Raw genomic sequence first — 20,327 nt, 5'->3', positions numbered from 1 at the left:
TCTGGCAAACTCAACTTATCATCTATCTCCTAATTCATTAAAACATACGCCAAACAGCCAACTCGTCAAAATAAATTATATATAGTAAATAAGCCCTTTTGCATAATTTTGTAGTATTATTAATATTATTTACCAAATGTACTAATATTAGTTAATAACCTTTCTATTACCATTAGTAAATCCCTTCTTGCTAATAAGAAAGCGCATCGATTACACAGAATGATCATAATGAATATCGAAAAATTGATTAATCGATAATTAGTAAAAGCCTTCCAACAAATGAAAATTTAATAATAATATTGTATACTGCTTTATGTTTCATGTTTCTTTGTATAACTCATTTATCATTTTTGGCAAAGTTAAAGAAAATGTCAAACAATGAATTCATTTTAAGACTTCCAAAAAGTTTCCACCCAAGTGAAAGCCGTGTGATGAAAAAACCGACTCGATTAAACGATGAAGAAAGAGATCTGAATCTCCAACCGTGGTATTGGGAGTATATCGATTGTTTATGCTCTGTGGGGTCTCATTCACTATACTGGTGATTCCTCAAATTATCAAAACCATTGTATAAGGAAAATTCCCAAATATCAGAAATTGTTTTGATCATTTGAAACATTTATCTTGAAACTAATTTTGGCATAAACGATTATTTATTTTCCTTACGATCTCTCGTTTTAACGACCTTCAGTAAAATCTAGAAATTTGGAGCAATAATAGGTTTAATTTTCAACGTATTTTAAGAAATCAAACTTAAGCATTTAATTTGAAAAATGACAATTATTAATATTAATTTTTACAACTGAATTATTGTAGAGGTAAAAAGCTGGTTAAATTTAAAATCCACCAAATAATTGATTTAGGAAATTTACATAAAATATTTTACGTTATTTTTTCTGGGAATTTGTTTTAGATGCGAGAATCCTTTGATTGCAGATTATCCTGATTTTTTAATTCATGCTATATAAGAAAAAATGTTGTCCCTTTTTATTCTCTTTGTTTTCTTCCACTGAGCTTGTTTTTAGTGATTTTTATTTTTATGCTTTGTGCATAGTACTTTTACTTAGGCGCTCTTCTCTTCACATTAACGTGAATCATGCATTTCTTAAAGTATTAAATTTAATATGTGTATATATTCTTTAATATGTGTATATATTTATGTGTATATGTGATTATGTGATTTCTAAAGACAATGTTTGCTGTATCAACCTTGATGTATGCTGACTTTGAATAACAACATTTGTAGCATTTTTCTGTAATCAACCTCACTACATGGTGACAAAATATATGTTTTTTTTATTAGAGAACTTTGCTTTTTTTAGGTGTATGTAGTTGTGAGTAAGAAAATAATTTATATACCATATATTGGACTTATAAACATTATATAAGGCAAATGAAAGTCTGTTTGCGAATTACAGTACCATCTATCGGTAAAACTTTCAATAAACGATTTTATCTCCAATATCCTCATCAAAGCATTTGTATTAATTTCTAGTTTAGAGAAGTAGAACTCATTCAGAAGTTGGTGCCTTATTATTTTCTTGACAATCAGTTACGTTTAAATGAAAAAAGAAATAATAATTAAATAAATAAATGTAAATCATAACACAAAAAGAAATGCATTTTAAATTCACATGAAGATACCTTTAAGGACTTAAATACATGTATTTTTTATTATTATCACATACTGAGATAGAACATTTGATGCATTATTTTCATCATTTCGTTATATGGTTCCTTCTTAGGCTAAAACTTTGAGACTTGAGAAACTTTATACATTAACCTAATGAATATGCTCATGTTCTTTTTAGTTGAATTAATTTTGGAAAACGAATGCTAGTTCTAATAACAATGTTTTTTTAAGGTACTTGCCATGGACAAGTCCGCTGTTACGAAGACAGCGATATTAAGCCGGTGGGGGAGCGTCTCTTGTTTTTTATAGTAGCGCCATCTAGGGCCAAGAGAACGACTTAGCTACACATGCGTCACAACTCTTTTTACGGGGCGAACTTCATTCACTCATCCACAGATCGTAATTTAGACCTGAATCAGAGAACAGTGCCCCCAGTGGTATTACTCTCGACATGGAGGACTTTGTGACCACAACAGAATTAGACGCGCGTCAGTCACCAAGCACGTGGGGATTCTTCGGCTGGCGGGGTTCGAATTCGCAACCTAAGGGACGCGATTCCAAAGCTCTACCAAACAGGCTATCCCGGCCCTATCTAATAACAATTAATAGTAATATGATATCATTCTTTGCCCTTTTATTATGAAGTTAATGTCTTTCACAATTATTGTGAAATATTTATGAATATATCTCTAAATGTGATCGTAACTCTTTATAGAATAGCGTGGAAAATTATCTGATACAAATGACAATTCAATCTCTCTTATGGATAGAAAACATATAGATATAATTGAATTATAAGTGGCAATTTTAGAATTTGTAATCCAATCAACAGAGATCTGCAACTTTTCAAATCTTTATCTGATTAATTGAAATTAATATAGTCCTAATAAGTTTCTTCCTTTCTGCATGTTGAAATATTACAGTAAACCACCTGTAAATATTTTTGCACTGAAGTATCATTTATTAAAATATAATTATTTGAAAATTCTTCATGAAATGTTAGGGCCTTTCATCTGATTCTAAAACACATTATTTTCCTACAAGCAATTGCAAATAAATTATTAATGAATTATAAGATAGAGTATGATATAACGCAGCTTATTTTTGAGAAGATGTTACCTCTCTGTAACAATTAATTTTTTAAAACAGTTACATGTGATGCTATAATCTTTTTTCTCAAATTTAGTGTTTCCACATTTAGTGAGGCTAAGTTCAATGTTGAGTTTTCTTATTAAAAATCGTTTTGTTTCTTAAATGGAACATATGTGCATGAAAAAATATTTATCGATTCTGACCATATTTTGTTTTTGTCTAAATAGCAAATAAAATAAGGAGTAAGTGCTTGACAATTGGGTTAAAGAGACCTCGAGCGTGTGCTAAACTGCGATGTTAAGTTGAAATATATATATATATAAAAAAATCCAACTGAAAATTAAAATTGACTGGCAGTTTAGTAAAACTGCAAAATTTAAAACTTATTTAATAGTTTTATTAAATGTAATGCAAAAAAAAAAATTTCTAAAAGCAGCATAATGAAAAAATTTTTCAAAAAGTATTTCAAAGTTTTATTTGTCTCATTGTCTAACGTCTCATTACACTACTTTTCTTTATTTTCACTCCCTAATTAATATTTTTTTAAATTCTGTTTCACGTTGCTTATATTAATTATCTATGTACACAAAGGTGAATGTTTATTTACAGACATGTCATACAAGTCTACATTTTTTACTTATTTTTTTAACGAAATGTGGCATATATGCTTTATAAGATAAAAGGATTTTTTAAGTTCAAAAATTAATTAAAATTTTAATTAAATACAAATTAAGGAAGTTTTTGATGTTTTCTAGCTATAGAATTCAATTATGTTTCTTAGAATAAAATATTTGATACTATTTTCAAGCTCAAAAATATTATCGTTTTAATAATACCAATTTTATATCTGTATATATCTAATTTGCTCTAGTTCCAATATTTTTTAAATTTAATTTGATACAAGACCTGTAACAATGGTTTATCATTATGATGAGATTTAAACTACTTTCTTTATTCCTTCAAACCATTCAACCTCTTACAAATGTCAATGCCAATTAAGGTTTTAAAAATTTTTCATTGGAAAAAAGATTTTTTTTTTAATTTCATTGTTATTTATAAATTTTCCATTCTCATTATGCACTTTCCAGTTTTTCCGATTTGTATCGCACTGATGCTACTAAAAATACATTTATCAATCTTGACAAATAACAAGAAGAAATGTTAAATAATTACATCTCATATTAAGAGTTAAATAAGCAAGAAAGTCAGTATTCCTGGTTATAAGGTAGTAGCCAAAACTAGTTATTTAGTTATGAAAATAAGTCATTATTGTATGTTTCCTATCTCTGTCTTCTATCAAAACATCGATAAAATATTAATTTATTGGATTATTTTAAGATTCTATTTGATATTTATTTTTTCTTACAGAAGAGACATTATTAGTGATTTGACTAGTAGATTTATCTGAGTTTCAAATAAGAGCTACTCTGTTTCTGCTTTAATTAGAGCTTCTATGTATTTATTTCAGGAAACTCATTTCATTAAAAATAAAAGATCACGAATTCTATCATACAAATTCTTTTATTCATTTTAAAAAGGCTCAATCTTCATTCTCACAATCCTATTATGAGAATTCTAATCCCTTTCATAGCACGAAACTACATCTCTACAACCAAACAAAAGATTATTCTGCAATTATTTTTAGAATCAATAATTCCTTGATTCCTCGTTATCTCTTTGTTTCTGATAAATGGAAGTTTTATCTAAAAAAACACATCTGAACTGGAATCTTGAAAAGTGAGTATAAGGTATTGAATTTATTTTGTGTTTATTATTTTAATAAATATTTGTATATCAGTTAATTGTGGACTTTTGTTTTCTTATTTATTAAGAAGGAGCGAATTTTTACCACAACGAAAGCTTATCAGTACAAATGTATTTCCTATATGTTTGAAATACGGATTAGTGTTCTTAAATCCGATTATATTAGTTCGGCATGATTTCGCATTACTAATGTTTCTGGGACAGAGGCTTACTGGGCATTATGCCATAATAGGGATAAGTGTATTGAAAATCTAAAACTATCATAATGTTGAAAATTTTTGGGAATTGTTAGCAACAGAATTTATTTAATTGAATCAGAAATTAAAGGGAATTTAAATAACTGTTTATTTAATATGCAGTCATGTCTGAAAGATCAAATTGGTTTAATAATATAAAAAGAAATCTAACGAAATTATATTTATAATTAGCAAAATAAATATAATTTTATAATGAAGAAAAACAAAAGAGGCTTAACTTCTGTAATATTTTTAAATATTATTTTGTCTTTAATTGGCGTCTGAAAATTGTGCTTGAAATAATTTCTTGTTAAAACAATGGGCATTTTTCATGATGCATTAAGTGAATCAACCAGGAAATATTTTTACACAATTTCTTTTTCAAATGATAATTTGTCAGAAGTCACGTTTAAAACAATGAAAGAATTATGACTTTTATATATGCTTTTATTTTAAACGCCTCAATCGATCACTTTCATTTAATTTTTAAGTTAGATTAACAAAAACATATGCTCCAAAATACTGTTAAAGTAGCATTTCAAAATTCAGACAGAATTATCCATATTTTCACAAAGTTAGAATTTATGCGTTATTAGGTACAAAATGATGTCGCACATCTGAATCATTTTCCTCACAATTTTGGTCTGATTAAGATGAGCAAGTCTAGAGATGTTAATGTACCAATTAACTTTGACCAGTAAAAATAAATGACAAAAAAATTAGAATAACGTCAAATTTTTTTCCAACTATTGCAAATATTCCATTCAAAAGCTGAGGATAACAGGAAGTTCATGTCAACTCTCAAAGACGGTGAGATAAGATATTTGTGATAACTGAAAACTTCAGTAACTGGCTACAAACGTATTAAATTGAAGACTTGTATATTCCATACATGAAATAATGATCGTAGTTATTTTTAAGAGATATCACGGACCGAAGTTATATTCAAGAAATATCAAGGATCGAAGTTATATTTAATCTATTGTTTAGATACACTGAAGAGCCAGAAAGACTGGTATAGCAGGCTGTATACAAATAATGGATGTGTTCAACCAGTCAGCGTAACGCGATGCAGTCAACAGTGTGTATATAAGACAACAGGTGACTAAGGAGGCTATTACATCAATTCTTGCTGTTTCAATGGAAACTTATCAAGATTTAAGGGATTTTCAACGAGGACTAATCGTCGGCGCACGAGAGATGGGGATTGCATTTCCGAAATAGTGATGAAATTTGGATTTTCCATCCCTACCATTTCAAGGATGCACCGCGAATATCGGGTTTTCAGTAAAACTACAAATCTCCGACAGCGGTGCTGCAGGAAAAATACTTTGACAGAATGGGATCATAGACGACTGAAAAGAATCCTTACATGAGATAAATATTCAATACTTCCTCAAATTGCTGCAGATTTGAATGCAGTCTCATCAACAAGTGTCAGCGTACACACTGCGCAACGTACTTTAATTTATATGCGCTTTTACAGCCACAGGCCATCTCATGCACCATTATTGACTCAGTGGCACAAAGCTCGGCGCTTTGCCTGAGCTCGCCAACACCGTCATTGGACTCTTAATGATTGGAAAAACGTTGTCTAGTCTGCCGACATTTCCAATTGTATCAGGCAAACGACCGTGTACGGGTGAGGAGAAAACCCCATAAATCCATGGATCTTTCATGCCTACAAGGAACTGTTCAAGCTGGTGGAGGCTCTGTGATGGTATGGGTCGTGTTCAATTGGCATGAAATGGGACTGTTGTTACGTCTAGACTCGACCACGACAGAGCAGCGGTACGTTAACATCTTTTCGCACCACCTACATCCATTCATGCACAGTTTGTCTTCCGACCGACGTGGAGGTTCCAACAGGATAATGCGCCACCCACCAGGTCTACAGTGACTACCGAATGCACTTTTCTGAATTTCGTTTCCTCTCTTGGCTACTTGATTCTACCTGACATAACATTATCGAGCATATCTGGGATGTTTTGAAACATGCTGTCCTTAAGAGATCTCCACCACCTCACACTCCCCATGGCTTTATGGACGTCCCTGCAGGAATCAAGGTGTGAACAGTCTACAGAATTTCACAAATTAGTTGAATCCTTACCACACCGTGTTGGAGCATTTCTGCATGTTCGTGGGGGCTCTACACGATATTAGATTGTGTACCAGTTTTTCTGGTACTTCAGTGTATATCCATATTATAAAAATAATGTACATTCAGTTTCCTAATAACGGGAACAAGAATTTTTATGTAAAGGAAATAGATATGGAAGAGTGCTTATTAAGTGTACTTGTCATTTCTTATTTTTTATGATATTATTTCTTATTCTATATGAATTAAAAATATATAGAATATTATATATTAGGAATGACTGGACACTAGACGAAAGAAATTTTCATATTATACTATTCCCTGAATTATAATTAAAAAATATGCATATATGAGGGGGAAAATAAAATTAAGAAACCAATTATAAGTTGAAAACAAAATTTTACTAACTTGCGTCTATTTTAGAAAGAGCGATTGTTAGCTTATGGCAATTTTGTCATAGATTAAATTTCGTGTATAAATTCAGCACATCAAATATCATGGATGCTGTAACATTTATTTTAATTTTAGAATCCTATTTAATGAATTGTATTTTATTTCGTCATAATATAATATAAAAAACTTTCTTACCTTACAAATAAAAAAAGTAGATGGGAAATTAAATTAAAAAGTTTAAAGATAAAAAAACAACTTAAGGATAAATTTATTTTAGGAATTAATTATTTTTAAAACATTTTATTTTCTTTATATAATTAAAAATAATATAAAAATCGTTTTTATTATTTACACTCATAACTAGGAGAACAGTTTGAAAACGCGCATGTGAAAAAGGATACTCAGAATTTACAATTTAACATTTCATATGTATATCTTCGTAAATATATCTTTAATAAAACAATTATATTATTTTATTTAAATAATTCTTGAACTAAATTACTTCTTAATTACTAATTGAACTTTCTTAATTTTCAAAATCACCAATCGTTGTTCCACAGTGAATATAGTACATATATTTATGAACATATGTTGAAATTTAAAGTGAATATGTTTAATATTTTACATATAACATAAACGTGCTTGAGAAATAATAAGTAAGAATTAATAACAACTAGGGGTAAATCATGAATAAATAAAATCCACAAGAATGCTTTGATGGAAGCCTGGAATTTTCTAAGCTCTATGTTTTCATTATTCCGAAAACTAGCAATGTGTCTCCGAATAGAATGAATTTCCTTTGGAAACGAGGAATTTGTGACTTCGCATGCCTACTCATACATATTGAGAGTTCAGCATATGCTAAACAGATGCAATAAGTATATTTGTGTAGAAACATTTTTCTGCGAATCAACCGACTTCTGAATTATGCTTTACATTCCAAAAGTACGAAATACTTTTATCTATTCTACAGTATTATCAAACTGCAACATAATTTTAAAGATAAATTAAATTTTTAAAAAGAAGTTTAAAATATTATATTGTGCTATACATTATTTTCTGTAACATTAAAAAAAATATTTCCATCTTTATCTTCTAACTTCTTTCTTAAAATGACACACTAGAGATTTTTAATAAGTATAAAATGTTTTTAAGCAACAAATTTTTCAAAAGAAATTTGAAATATGGACTTATTTTTGATGACAACAAAATGTTTCTTTCCAAACAATATTATTGATGAAAAATAACAAACTGTTTGCCAATAAACTGTTCAGAATTAGTGTATGCCATTAAACAGCTTCATTTAGCAGTCTTCTCATAATATAACATTTTGCACTTAGCTAAAATGAAATCTTTCAATGCATTTCTTCTTATCTTGAGTAAAAGAGATGTAATTGTTATTAATGTCTCATTATTATTGTCTCATATCAAAGCTTATCTCATGTGTAACAAATGCAAATAAAATTGTTCAGATTTTTAGTTTGCAGTTAATATTATTTTCGTACTTCAATTTAGTATAATGAATGAATAAATACTAATAAAATATGCATACAAATTCCATTGTCTTCCACTTTTCGATGTCTGCGCTATGGATTAAAAATTTGGTAATTGCTTAACTGTGTTGTTGTAATTTTTAGCTGGTGTCTTGGACTAAAAAGTAAGGAAAAATTCAGCGTGTTACTTTCATCAACATTTCCATACTTTGATCATACAAGGAACGTCTAAAAAGTTCTGTGAATTGATGAATATCTCAGACGCAACGTGAGTGAGAAATGAGACCAGGCGCATGCGCAGAGTGGGACCTATGAAAAGACGCCCTGTAGCAAGGAGCTCAAGAAATTGAAACAGATTATTCTTCTACGGACAGTCGTATGGCGTGTATGCAAAAAATCGTGTCAATTTGAAATGGAGTAACGAATAATCATAAGTTTTGTTACAAATTGGAAAAAAAGGTTACTGCTATGCATCCAGCATGTTCACATACAGCCGAACAGGACTGGTAAGCGGAGTCTGTTGCATGACATCGTTTGCCTCAATACAATTCGTGTACGTAACTTACATGGTCGAATGCCATGTAACTGTCCTAGAACATCCAAAGTACTCATCTGATCTCGCTTCTGTGGACTTCTTTTTGTTTCTGTGAAGGAGTGTGTTTGTTCTTCAAGGAGATCTTGAAGGGCACACGTTTTGCAGACATACTAGACATCCGACGCCGTGTGACAACTATGCTTCCGTCCATTCTAAAAGAGGTCTTCGCTGACTCATTCCAACAGCTTTGTCAACGATGTCAAAAGTATATTGAAGTCAATGGATGTAACTTTGCAGGAGAATAAAGATATTTTGTTCCCATACATTTGTTTAAAAGTCGCTATCAAACCAAATATTTGATGGAAAGTAGTTATATCTGGCAGTTGTACCTTTAAATACTAATCAAATATATGGGAAAAATAAATCAATTCATAGAAAAGAAAATTATTTAACAGCTAATAGAAGGTTTTAGCTAACATATTCAATAATTATCTGCTTGGAGTTTTTTGGTTTGGTTTGATTTTTTTGGCGCAAAAGCCATTTTTGACCATGCTGCGCCATGCTTGGAGTTTGAGGATGTGCATAAAGAATTCATTGAAATAAAAGTAAAATCAAAGTCCAGTTTAAAACTGTTTAAGAGCTTTTTTTCCCCGATATTCTCGATATTTTTTATTTATTTATTTGCCAAATCCATTTTCAAGCAGAAAGACTTCATCAGAAAAAAAATAGAATGATCTTATTAAAAAAAAATTACTTTCTTACGGAAACATCTTTCACACTGAGTATTAGAAAAAAAGTGTCTTATTTGCACTTCAGCACCAGATAAAGAAAAGAAGTTCTATGACCACACTTTGAACATTTTACGGCAACTTTTATGAATGCAGCTTTTAGGCTCACTTTTTTAGATTAAAAAAAAAAAAACGAAGATTTGAAATATATTTTTTTTTTATTATAAGATTCCTTAAGCCAAGAAATGTGACAACAAATCACTAAGTTAGAAATTAAAGCTTGTCAACTTATTTTCTTAGGTTCACATAAAGCATAACATTTTAAAATAAAGACAAATCTCCCAGTTTTACTTCAATTTATAAATTCTGAATGTAGATAAATTAGCTTTTCATTTTACACTTTCCTAAATACACATTTAATGCATGGTGATGAAGATTATTTGTAAACATTATTGCGAAGACCGCACTTTTATCTTCCAAAATAAAAAAAATAAGTGACTGTTGCCACAAATTGCTTCAATGTCTTTATAATTAACATTACAGTTCATAATGTATCAAATTTCATACTTAGTTTATTTTTCATGTTAGTCAAAAAATTAAATAAATAAATCGACAACTTCTACTTTCTGCATCATATTAGAAACTATATAAGATTTCAGATATTAATGATTTGTCCCTTTTTCTACACATATTTTGGTAAAACGATATTTGCATCTCTTTAAACTTACTTATTAACATACTTCTTATAATACTATATTTCATTCTTAAACTTTTTTAAATATATGCTTAACTTATGTATTTCTAGTTTCTTGTATACGTAGCATAGATAAATACATTATAATCGTCAAAATATTCAAACTCCAGATTTTGATGAATCTCATCGTTTTATATTTCCCTGAGTTCGAAAAACAAATTTTTGGTAAATGTCAGTCAATCTGTCTGTCTGTCTATGACAAAGATGACCCAGAAACGCTATGAGATAAGAAGAGAAAATTTAGTAAATGGTTTGTATATCAAATTCGTAGATTTCTATCAGATTTTGAGCAAAATCAATTAAGAAGAAATTTGTTTGTATGGCTGTTCGAACATGATAAGTGCAAAATGAAGAGAGATAAATGGATAAAATTCGGCTCACAGATTAAACATTTATAGTATAGACACCTATTAAATTTTGAGCCAAATCTGTGGGAGTTGACCATTTGTTGAAATGTTCTTTCAGAAACATAAAAATGCGATAACTCAATGAATTAAATATATCGAATTTGGTAGGGGTTTTGTGACTGCAAAAGTAGTTTTATTTCAAATTTTTGTTTCAATCGGTTAGAAAAAGCACATCTAACGCACATATTCAATTTTCGGGTACTATTAATAAAATTCGAGGCATTAATGACCAAAAAATTCCCCAATGAATGATAGATCTAGTAAAAATACTAAATTCACGCCAATATAATATACTATAAATTATTAACTGTTATACGTTAATAATGCCAATTCCATGGAAATATTGCCCAGGACAAATAATTACTTTAATGTATGCGATAAAGTTTTGGAAAGATCACTTCCGCTGGTTAAAATTAAAAAAAAAAACACAATTTATAGATAGCATTGCCAAAGAAAATTTGTCTTGAAAATTATATAAATTCCATAAATATGTTGATAAATTTAATTACTTGTCAAAATATCAAATGGAATCACGGAATGCAACTATATGCATTTGTTCTGTCAACATTTTGTTGTCTACAAATGCTAAAATTTTAATGAAATGTTTATCGAATTTCATTTATCATTAGTAGTTCTCGTTGAAGGCTCCTTATTAAACGAATCCATTGGAGTTTACGAAACTTTATAGAATTCAACACTTGATAGAGTCCTAATCCGTTATGAAATTGGATTTTGATTACCAGGGAGAAAACAATTCGACCAGAATGAATGCTTTATTTCTGGATCTCTATAGGACGCTTGCAGACATAGTTATTCTTAATGCATCGGGAACTAATTTGACGTTAAATTTCTAATAATTTGGTCGGGGGGGGGAAAGAATTCGAAATGTGTCAATATTTCCAATTATGCGTATGTTTTAATAGTTTGCTGAGATGATTAGAGAATGTCTTTAATGTTGTGGAAATCTTTCTCCAACTGTGTGTCATCTCTGTATTTCAGGGGGTGTAGATAGAAATTAAACTTCTATACTATTTAAAATTATGAAAAAAATATTTTTGAGATAAAGGGTGTTTCAAAATTATGCAAGATTTGAATTTCCCACCACCCACGCAGTAAAGTGTTAGCAACCGTATTAATAAAATCATTTGACATTAGATAGTTTAAGGTAAAAGTTTATAAATGGAACGTTACACGATAGAACAACGTGTTTTAATTGTTGAACAATATTAAAATATTGAAAGTCTGGCTACCACAGTTCAAAAATTTGGGAATTGGCAGCCTAGATGGTGTGATTTAACACCATTGGATTTCTTTTTATGGGATTATATAAAATAAAAGGTCTATGCCAACAAGCCGACAATCACGCGTGCATTGAAGAAGAAATTCAACTCTGCATCAATAAAATTCTGCCTTTTTTATGAAAAATGGTCATGCAATATGCAAATGGTCAAATTGGAAAACTTCGACAAAATAGTGCGTATAGGCTAGCGAAGTCGTGCAAGCTATTTACCCTATGTGTTAATTCCATGCATAACAATATTCTTTGAACTTTTAGATTCAATAAAAGTATAATAATTTAAAGAAAAAAGCCTGTTTTTTTTATTTAACTCAAATTTTGCTTTAACACATTGTTCTATCATGTAGCACTTAAGTTTTAATATCCCTAAACTATCAGCTGCCAGTGGGATATTTTAATAGGGTTTCCAACACTTTTCTCCGGGAATTTGCGAAATTTAAGTCTTGCGTTAATTTTGGGATCCCCTTTATTATGCTTATTCTTTTATTTTTCTTACATAGATATTGAAATAATTCCAACGATTACAACTGCATATTACTGTTTTGTAAACAACGATAGAAGTAAAAATTTAGAAAATAAAAATTTAGAAATAAAAATTTAGACACAGTATATATGATAGACTTAAATGTATATATGAACCAATCAAATATTATCAAGTCCCTTGACATTATATCGGTATTAAAATTATAATTGTCCGTCTCAACTTTCTAACTCTATAACAACTCAACCAATTTTCTCAGTATTGTAACATCATTTTTATATTTCTGATATAAATTACACAGACATTAAATATAATCTTTTTTCTTTACATTCACCAATGAATGAAAATCTTACGGTTAAATATTTGAAACAAAAAAAATTGAATTTCATTGCAACAATGAAGAATGTTGCTACAAATACTAAATAAAAATATTTTTTAAAATGTCATAATTAAAAAAAGTTACAGGAATTAATGTTATTAAATTTTAAAATGGTATAAATATCAATTTTTTTGTCATTATATTTTAAGAATTTGCGTGGAAAATTCATAAATCTCGTTTAATTTGAAATGAAATAAAATAAATTCTAACGAATGGATATATATATATATATATATACATATTTCTGGAACCAACAATTTACCCTGTAGAGCATCAAAACATAAGTACATAGATTCACATTTAAATTTATTATTAGTAGATATTTTCTAATTACCTAGCAAAACCTAATAAAAATTTTAAAAATAATATAGAAAATTTCTCTTGCATATGCTACATAGACAGACTATAGATCGCTACTATCATCTGCCATCTATCTACATAGAAAAACTGCTGTTGTCTTATAAATGATCTAATTTACTTTATTGAGAGTTAAAATTAAAAGCTTTAATCGCAAATTTGGCTTATGTATTTCTATTTTAATTGAATTCACAGCAATTAGATTATCTAAATAAGACGCACTACATCGTCAAGTAAATGAAGCAAACTGAATTTGAAAGAATATGATTTAAGTTATTTTGGGCTAAAAAGACTCAGCATGGAAACAAAATAATTTATAATTTTAATTTTGTTACACACTTTCGTCTTTGCATAGCTGTGTTTAACACTGATTCCTCAGAAACGGTGCAGTTTTAAAATATTCCATACCAGATTCCCACTCTCTAGTATATTTTCTCAGAGCGTTCTAGCTAGTGATTACTTCATTTACAGAAACTCATTAGAAGGTCGTTTACCATTTGAATCAGCACACTAATAGAATTTCGATTGCTGTAGATCGGTTTTGGATTCCTAACAGGCCCTTCTACCAACACTTGGATTATTGGACTGATTTCTCTCTAAGCGTAAAATGACATTATCATTCTATTTATTGTTCTCATGAGGGCTTATTGATTCTTATTTTAAATTAAAGGAAATTTGGGTGTTATGTAAATTCATCCACAACAAGCATTTCGCATCTAAAAAAAAAGATAAGATAAAAGATAAAATATAATAAATACTGTTTATCTTGCATTTTTAAACTAATAGTGTTCAAATGAAATCATATATTTTTGTCCTTTTATGCATAATTGGTGGGAAAATATTTTATTGTAATAATTGATTTTCTGTCCCCTAGCATTTTTCTAAGAATTTTTTTTTTCTTTTCAGTTTCAATAGTTACATTAGAGATAATTAACATTAAAGTGCCTTATTAAGAAAAATATTTATATTTCTAATTATATTTCAAGATTTCTTATTCATGACTCCTTGCATAATTTAGCTGATGTCAATTGATTTTTTTGATAAAAATATGAGAATAATTGAGGTGTCGATTCTTTAAAGCGTGTTTATTCTTCTTTTATAACAAGCATCAATTTAACCTTATTACGAAGTTTATTATGAATATTAAAGATTTTTTTGAATAAAGAATGTCAAACAAACGCACTAAATTAATGATATCTGATTTATCTCTTCAAATTAAACTGATATTCAGCGCATATAGTAAAGTTCATAAAAAAAATTCATTGAGTTTTTGGAAATAAGATATCAAATTTTAAACAAAAATAGTATATCGTCTGAGTAATGAAGAATAATTTTGAAAGGAAGAGAAATAACTTGAAAATAGAAACATTTATTCTTTCTATTTAAATAATAAGAATATTTAGAATAAACGAGCGATTTCTGTGCGAAATTAGCAATATTCTAGCACAAAGCAACAGGATTATATTAAAAATGTAAAAACTATGATACTTGGTTCTTCATAAATAATATTCATAAAATAAAATATACAGTGAATGAATCTAACCTATATGGCAAATTACACTGAGGATAAATAATTTTTTTAAATAACACTTCATCAATATGCCATTGAATACTCATTTTAAAATGAAAATTTATTAATATATAATCTTATAATTATTTTAAAATTAAAATGAGCCATTAACATGATGCTAGAGCTGGTTTCTCAGGTTGATTGTAGAATAAACCATAAAATATCAACAACAATAACAAAAAAAATTCACAAGAGTAAACGCCAAAGCCTAAAGTAATTAGGAGATAGTTTATGTGTAGGAATTCGTAATGTTCAACACTTCAGATATTTTTGAGCAAAAAAAATCAAACATTAATTTATTTCATCTACTACATTAGGTAACGTACATATACAATCTAATATATATGTAATACTACATAGAGGTATATACATACACAATCTACTAAATATCTTTATTTAATCTTTTATACTCATTAACTATCTAATTCTAATTAGATTTCCGTTCTTCATATCTTCTATTGAAACAAGGAAAACACTTTTTTTTTCTTATCTAAATATTCGAAACCAAAGCAAGGGCTTATAAGGAATCCTTTTAGTTTTTTTCTTCTTATCGAAAATAAACCCCTTTTCCGAAAAAGGAATTGCGAAAAGGATTACGTTTTAACCACAACAACTTTCTTCTTGCAGATTAAAAGAAAACGATTTAAATTTTGCCTTAATTTTCAACTCTATAAAATATTATAAAAATTTTAGTTCCAGCTAAGTCATTACCAGTTATTTATTTTTCATTGGGAAATTTTTTTTCTAGATCTTTTAAAAAAATAAATTGGAAAACGAAGCATTAATTTATGGTAAATAAAAATAATTTTAATAATTTTTTTGTAGACACTTTTGCAATTCATGTGATTTTTTTCTCAATATTTACATATGAAAATTCAAATAGCAGGAACTTTCCAAATTTGCTTCTTCTGAATATTTATCTGTAAATTATTAATTGGTGTCATGACTCGCAGGGGGAGAAATAAAGATTTATAATGAAGCACAAGTAGTTTCACAAACTCACCACCTCAAAAAAGATAATAAAACATATTCTTATTTCCTATATAATATTCTAGCCATCTATAAATAGATGTAAAAGAATTTTTTCTTAATATCGTTGATTTCTATGTAGACATCTGAATTTGAACTCTATTTCCAAGTTTAAGAAAATAAAATAAACATTCTGAGACATATTATTAACCGTAAAGACTGCATCCGATTATAATTATGTTATACAGGCCGTCTTTGAAAGTATCGAAATATATGTAAAACGATAAAATTCACTGTTCCTTCAAAAGATGGAATGGCAATGTTTGTGAGTAGCGTAGTTTATGGCAAGGTACTTCCCACGCAGAAAAATCATTTTGATAGACGAGATTCATATCATTAACTTTCCTTTTGAAAGTAAACTTCCTCCCTTTCTTTCGTTTTAATAATAAGCATTTAATAAGAATATATATATATATATATATATATATATATATATATATATATATATATATATATATATATATATATATATATATATATATATATATATATATATATATATATATATATATATATATATATATATATATATATATATATATATATATATATATATATATATATATATATATATATATATATATATATATATATATATATTGAAGTAATAAAGCTATAGCGAAATGCCATATAGCGCCATCTGGATTCGATTTCACCATTGTAAAAGATTTTTAAAATATAATGTTACGAATCTGTGATGCTGCTTCCCAGCATAGTTGGTTCCATAGGAGGTACCAGAGTTTGGCGACAAACTTGGCGGCGAATTTGGTGATTTTGGCGCCAAAATAGATTATACCTGGAACATCGAGGATTTTCTCGATCCGTCCAGTAGGAACCGAGATACGCCTCGAACGTTCCTGATTGATTGAGAGGCTTCTAACCCCGCCTCCTGAGACTTATAAAAGGAGGCAGCTGCCAGAGGAGTCGTAGTCGGAAGCGACAGAGAAGAGTAGTCGGAATCGACAGAGAAGAGTAGTCGGTATCGACGGTGAAGAACGAGTCTTCCAGGGATTAGCGGAGCAGCGACGGAGTCAAGCTAGTGCTGAACTGAGCTGTGCGCTACTGTCTGCAGTAGAGTCTTGCTGTATGCTGTTGTTTGCTGCACGTCTCGGCTGAAGATAATCGTCTTCTATGCTGTATATAGTTGTCGTATTTGTGCTGTCCTGTGTGTCTTCGTATAAATAAACGTCGTTGTTTTATTTTCTACTGCTGATTGAGCGTTCTCCACACCATATAACTTTCACTATCCAAACGAACCCCTAAAATTTGGCAACAATAAGTAATGATAGATACACTAGAGAGTGAATGCTTAAATATAGCAAATTGTTTTGAATAACATGTTAAACTGCATTCATGATAACTTTATTTAAATGGCCAGTTCATAATATTCATATGTAATCAGTGTATGATTCGTATCAAAATATTTTCACCGAAAAAACATGACTTTACAAAAAAAAAAAAAAAAAAAAAAAAAAAAAAAAAAACGATTGAAGTTTGGTTTTTGAGGTATTATTTATTATTAAACGCCATTCGTTCATTTATACGTAAAAAGTATTTTAGGGAAATGCTTTGCTGAAATTCAGATTTTCCCGAGACAAATATTGAAAATCCTGGAAAGATTTCCATATATTCAACTCTTTAAAATAAATTGAAATATACGATGTCCTCATTTATTAACCGGGATGCGAAATTTAAAAAAAAACATTGATATTTAGTTAATATTAATTACTATTAATTTATTTAAAAACATTTAATAACTCTAAATAATTTACACAATAATTATTTTTCAACGCAAAATATAAGAAATGATAATATATATATTTTTTTATTAGAGAAAAAGCAACGCACAGTATATCCGCAAAAGCTTAAACCGCATACCATTAGAAAAGTTCTTAATAAAGTGTCCGGCTAAAAATTAAACATGGGTAACTTAACAGATACTATATGCTTATGTTTTGCGGTTAAGGTAATCAAAAAAAATATGCTAATGATCATATTTAAATATGAATAAAATGCATTTTATAAATTGTTGCTCACCATAGGTATGCCTTATATGATAGGGAAAAAAATGCAGAGAGCCAATAAATGTGAACAAAAGATCCACATTGTTAAACAAAGCTTTTGTTTTAAAAGCAAGAGAAACCCAATTGACTTGCATAGCTTTATTTGCTGGTCGTTATTCTCAGAACAGCTTATTTATTTCTACACATCGTTTATTATAAAAAGGCTATTTCCAAGGAACAATGCATATTTATAAATTTTGTTTATTTTTATCAACAGGATCAGAAACTTATTGTTATTGCTTGAAAAAACAACCGATATGACTTTCAATGGAACTATCTAAACAAAATATAAAATGTTTTGTTTCCTTGTTTATATAGTATAAATAATTCTTGTTAAAGAATGAAGTTTAGAAAAATGGATATTAGATTCTAAAAAGATAGTATTTTGCCATCGACTTTCTTTATAAATTTCTTAAAGATATACTTTATGCTATTTTTCCTTCCTTGCGAAGCAAAACCTTTAAGTGAAAGAAACTGGAATCTAATGCAGACTCTTTTGGCAAAGAATCATTTTTATATGTCATTGAGAAATGATATAATATAACGTAAAATAAATTTAAAATCCCTACCCGAGCATCTAGTAATCACAAATGATTAAGATTTCTTGCAATTCATCCTGTCTTTCTTCAAAGTTATTTCAAGAACTATCGGATTTTTGATAAGTAAAAAAGATGTTCTCTTTTTTCCTTAAATGAGATAATGATAAGAAATATATTATTCACAAACACATAGAAATACGCCCACAGGACAGGCTTTAATTTACTTGAAACATGACTTACTGCACATAAAATAAAATCTGCCACTCAATAGTGGTTTCCATCGTTAGATTTATCTCTCAGTTATTACAATAAAATTCACGTCAAAGCATTTATAATATTTTTGGTCCACTAAAATAAAAATTTCATGAAACTGATGTAAAGGCATAGCTCAGTAAGATGTATGATAAATAAATATATTTCATGTAATAGATTGATTAGATGAATATCTTAGATCTATGATGAATATTTTACGTCTTTTGCTGTTATTTACTGACGACTATCTATCATTCATAGAGCTAGATCAAACAATGTAAAGGGAACTGAATAGATAAGCAATATGCGTGGAAATATGTACATTGGATATTTTGATTCTTCTGTATTTAATCTAATTATATTTTTGTAAAACAATTAATTTCTTGAATTTCAAATATTTATTAAGAATTTGGATTTATTGTCAAGAAATACAGAAATGTATAAGGATGTTTATGCATACGAATACAACCACTTACCCTTAGTTCAAACATCTAAACACCCTCAGTTCAATTTACCCTTAGTTCAAACATCTAAATTTTTTTCTGAATGATTATGTTCAAATAACATTTTGAATTTCTTTGCTTCGTAAAAATCTATAACCAATTTTGTGTCTATTAATTTCCTTTACCCAAAGGATATTTTCCAAATTGCTTCCATTTTATCTGTCAGTTAACCCTGTTCATTGAATAATTTTCTTCAATATCCTAGTAATAGAAAGTTGTTTCAAAATTTAAAGAAATATAAACTTTAATTTCATAGTTAATAACAGTATCGTGTTATTCATAGAACGGTTCGAGTTGAAGAAGAGGAATAGAATCTCAAGTATCAATCAGTCCTCATAAAAGACATTTTTATTTTAAAATACTATTTATAAGGCTTCTATTACGTTTTCATTTAAACCTAAATCCTGTATCTTATCTTAATTTGATCCTGTATATATTTTAATTTGTTTTGCTTTATTTGTTCTAAAAGGAAGAAAGTTTGTAATTAATATTTGTGGCTGTTGTCATATTAGAATTGACATCTCGTTCACTATTGCTACAGAATGAATGACCCTCTTAAATTATTTTTATAACTGTATTTTCATTTTAAATCTATTTTTCCACTTAACCCTTTAAGGCACAGTGATCTCAATTGAGTCCACATAATCAATTTTTTTTCTTAGCCGCATATGTCGTTAAAATTTGCTACAATGGCTTCAAATGAAATCCAACCCCGCTAATTTGT

The sequence above is a fragment of the Argiope bruennichi genome, chromosome 1, assembly GCF_947563725.1.
Source record: "Argiope bruennichi chromosome 1, qqArgBrue1.1, whole genome shotgun sequence".
Classification (NCBI taxonomy): Eukaryota; Metazoa; Arthropoda; class Arachnida; order Araneae; family Araneidae; genus Argiope; species Argiope bruennichi.
This window is presented reverse-complemented; position numbering follows the sequence as displayed.